General features: G+C 47.2%; 1 long non-coding RNA gene across 1 annotated transcript in view; it reads right to left on the bottom strand.

Annotated features, from left to right (window-relative positions):
- Positions 1–3,229: 3,229 nt before the first annotated feature.
- Positions 3,230–4,261, bottom strand: part of LOC106728141 — a 12,304-nt gene continuing 11,272 nt past the window's right edge. The window contains exon 3 of the long non-coding RNA XR_001364399.1: positions 3,230–3,345. This is a non-coding gene — a long non-coding RNA (uncharacterized LOC106728141). The remainder of the gene's footprint in view (positions 3,346–4,261) is intronic.

The following is a 4,261-nucleotide window of genomic DNA, read 5'->3' as shown; positions in this document are numbered from 1 at the left end:
GCACACTGAGCTGTCGCAGCCTCGGCACACGCTTGGCATTTTGGACCAGATCATGCTTTGCTGTGGGGAGCTGTCCCACGCATTGTAGACAGGTTAGCAGCATCCCTGCCCTCTTCCCACCTGATGCCAATAGCACCCCTTCCCCCTGTTGTGACAAACAGAATGTCCCGAGGCATTGCCAACTGTCCCCTGAGGGGAAAATCGTCCCAGTTGAAAACCGCTGGTATAGACGGAGAACAGGTGAGGGGAAGTCGTGAGCCAGCAGGGGGAGCCCAGGAGCCTGGAGAGAGACTCAGCTGCAAGGGCAGGGCAGGAGGGACCCTTTTATGGGCCTTTTGCGGGAGCTCTGGGCTGGCAGGGAGCCAGCAGGATGGGCAGGCCCGTTTGCATGTTGGTCTCTAACTTGGCTGTGGCAGCCTCCAGGTCAGCAGAGCTCAGGTACAGTTTGTTCAGGGGTTGCACCCTGTCTATTGTCCGTTTGTTATGCAAGGCTTCAGAAGGCAGCTCACCTGGGTAGGTGATATGCTTGTTTGCAGGATAAACAGCTTGGGTCCTATATCTTGTTCCACTTCATCTAGGTTAACTGCCAGTGCTGAACACTGATTTGTAGAGGGGGGAGGAAAGGACTGTGGAGACAAGCCTCCACAGGCTGATACAGGCCGGTGTATGCAAATTAGACAAAGCGCACTCCTGGTGGGTGAATTAGAAAAGGTGTCCCTGCGGGTGGGGTTCAGGGGGGTGTGGTCGGGTGCGGGCCTAGGAGAGCAGAGGGCACTCACCTGCAGCCCTGGCCCCACTCAGCTGGGCACTCACCTGCAGCCATGGCCCCACTCAGCTGGGCGCTCTGAGCACCTGTCGAGCTCACAGGGTGGTCACACTGCATCTTGCACATCTCGGGAGACAGAGGTTTCCACATGCAAACCTTGGGGTCAGAGGTGCCACTGGAGAGCCCCAGCTAGGAGAGGTCCTCAACTTTCTCACCAGCAAAGTTTCCATTTCTATACAACACTGGTCAGAAACAAAGGCAACAGGTTCTGTAGGAATGCCTAAAAGGTGGTTTAGCATATTCTAAGGGAGGAAGAGGCAAAATGGTGCCGTTTCCAGCACTGACGGCCCCAGCTGGGCCTCCAGTTTAGGACCTGCTGCTCCCCAAGGCAAATCCTGATTTGCTGCGTGCATTCCCGTGGACTCCCTTCGGAGACCCGGGAGCACCAGCCATGCTGACCCTCTTCCTAGGTGGCCTGGATGTCATCCTGCCAAGGGACAGAGAATGAGATTCCAAATCAAGAAAACTCATGAGGCTCTGGCCCCAGCTCAGTTGGTTAGAGTGTTGTCCTGATGTGCAAAGGTTTACGGTTCGATCTCCGGTCAGGGCACATACAAGAATCAACCAATGAATGCATAAATAAGTGGAACAACAAGTCAATCTCTCTCTCACTCTCTCTCTTTCTCTCGCAAACCAATAAAACAAACAATCAAACACTCTCATTAAGTGCAGCTGTTCCCTGTTAAAGATGGAGACCTTGAAGCAGCGGGCCCGCCCCTGGCATTTGCAGGCCTGGGCAAGAGTATGAATGGAGGCCCACATATCTGATGTCCAATATCTAAATACAATTTCTTCATCCTTGTACTTGGGTAAATATATCTTCATAGCAACAAAGCTGGGGGAAAAAGTGAAACCTATGGCTTTATATAACTGAAAAGTTGGCAAAAAATTTTAAATAACTGGATTTCACTATTATTGTACGTTTGTGGGTGTTCTGTTAACTGGCTGACATGTTTAAATGAGCAATGAAATAAATACATACGCAATTCATGTATAATTATATGCTTATCCATAAAATTAATGCTCCTTGTTTTAATTTCAGCAAAATCACTGCTTATGTTGTTATATTTTCACATAAATTGGGTCCTATTGATGTTAAGGCCAAACAAGATTACCTTTCTTAAGTCTTAGTTTTATTTTTTTAAATTTCAGTTTGGAGAAATATTACCCTGTAGAGGCAGCAGTAGTTGAAATTATCAATAAAATTCTTAAAGTAAAATTTTAATTTGGGGAAATGGACCATGAATTTTATATATCAAACATTGTAATTGGATCTCATAGGCTATATTGCCATCACAGACACTTACAAATATTTTAATTTCATCCTAAGTCACTATCATGTATATCATGATCTTCAAAATCTCTTCAAACTATATTTTTTAAAAAAATCTAGATCCACATAGTATTGTAATGAGATGATGTAATGCTTCACACATATTATGTGTGCACCTACACATACAAACATTTAAGAGAACCATGAGCCCTGGCCAGTGCAGCTCAGTTGGTTGGACATCATCCTGTGCACCGAAAGGTTGCTGGTTCGATTCCTAGTCAGGGCACATCTCTGGCTTTTTGGGCTTGATCCCTGGTGGGGTGGGGTCGGGGAGCCTGCAGGAGGCAGCCAATCCATGTTTTGCTCTTACATAGATGTTTCTCTCTCTCTCCCCCTCTTCCTCCCTCTCTCTCAAAAATTCAATTTTAAAAATTTAAAAATCTGACAAAAAAAAAAAAAGAGTAACATGAACTGTTGTGAATACTGTGCTAATTCATGAGTAATTCCAGGCCATACATTGGAACTTGAAGAGAAACCAGAATCTATTGCCTGCAGGCCATGGGAGAGGAGGTTTTGGAGCGCTAATTCTCTTTCCTCCCTCCCAGGAGCTTTAGCTGCCACAGCCTCCTCCCTCTCCAAGGAGGTGTCAGCTCTAGCACACCCTACACACCTTGGTTCACACCTTTGTTAGCTTTTGTTTGGAGAACACAGGGCAAAAGGCAGAGGAGTCCTTGGGACCTGAATGATGTTAGTCACTGCCGATGGACGGATGCTCAGGGCTGCAAGCTGCATGTGCCCGAGGGCCTTCTAAAGTGGGCCCAGGACCCCTGTCCCGTCTGCAGCCAGTTCTGCACTGTTGGTCAAATAAGCATGTAAATAGTACGTAGTTTGTGGGTGAATGGTGCTCCCCAACAGATATGCCCAGATCCTAATCCCCAGAACCTGTGAATGTGACCCTGTTTGGAAAAGGGGTCTTTGCAATTGTGTTAAATTAGGAATCTTGAGTAAAGTTCATTCTGGATTATTCGGGTGGGCCCAGAATACAATGGCAAGTGTCCTTATAAGAGATAGAGGAGAGACAAAGGGAAACGTGGAGAAGGCCGTGGGAATGTGGAGGCAGAGAGTGGAGTTCTGCAGCCACAAGCAAAGGAATGCCGGCAGCCTCGGAAGCCGAAGAGGCAAGAAAGGATTTTCCCCTAGAGCCTTCAGAGGGAGCATTGCCTGCCAACGCCTTGACTTCAGACTTCTGGTCCCCTAACTATGACAGAATCCATTTCTGTTGCTTTAAGCCACCAAATTTGGGGTAATTTGTTATGGCAGCCTTGGGAAACCAGGGCTAATTACAATATTTACTAATAATGTTAAGCACTTATTGAACTTGACTATGTGCCAGGCACTCTGCTAAGCCCTTTTGATAAGTAATATCTCACTTAAACCTCACAACAGCCTCATGAGATAGGTGCTGTTCTTATCCCCATTTCACAGATGAGCAAAGTGTGGTTCAAACAAGCCAAGTCGCTTACCCAAGGCCATGGCTAGGAAGCTGGGATTTGAACCCAGGTCGGCCTGACTCGAAGATCTCCTTTAAGCACCAGAAGCCTCCTGCCCAGTCATACACCCAGCTCCACAGAGACCAACCCCATGTTGGTGGATTCTAGCTGACTGTTACATGTTCTTTGTCCCCTTACTTAGAAAGAGGCCCAATTCTTTCAGCAGCCTCTCTCCTGGTCCTCAGCAGTGAGGCCTGGTTTCCCACCACCTCTGAAGTGAGATAAGTTACAACCGGCCATTCCTCTGACTGACTCAGTAGGTCCTGGGAACATGTTTCTGTCATAAGGAACATGTTAGGCTCACGCAATCACACATACTTCTTTGCGTCTGCTCGGTCTCTGGGTCATTCGGTTTTATTTGTAGATGTTGCCAAGATGAATCAGAAATCTGGAGAAACTGTGTCCTTGGGGAAGGGCAGCGGTCAGGATGGGGTTTTGTTTCTGCGGATTTTGAATTTGTGTGAAGACTACTCACTGTCCTGGGAGAGTTAGAAGGAAAAGTTTGTTTTCTCAAGACTTAAAATCCATTCTCTGAGCTCACTATGTTATCAGAACATCAACTGGACGCTGGCGATGGCCCTATCTCTTGGAGATTAGAAGGGCTTGGTCTAT

This window comes from Myotis brandtii, unplaced genomic scaffold, assembly GCF_000412655.1.
Source record: "Myotis brandtii unplaced genomic scaffold, ASM41265v1 scaffold544, whole genome shotgun sequence".
Lineage (NCBI taxonomy): Eukaryota > Metazoa > Chordata > Mammalia > Chiroptera > Vespertilionidae > Myotis > Myotis brandtii.
The sequence above is the reverse complement of the archived record's forward strand: the minus strand, read 5'-3'. Positions and strand labels throughout refer to the sequence as shown.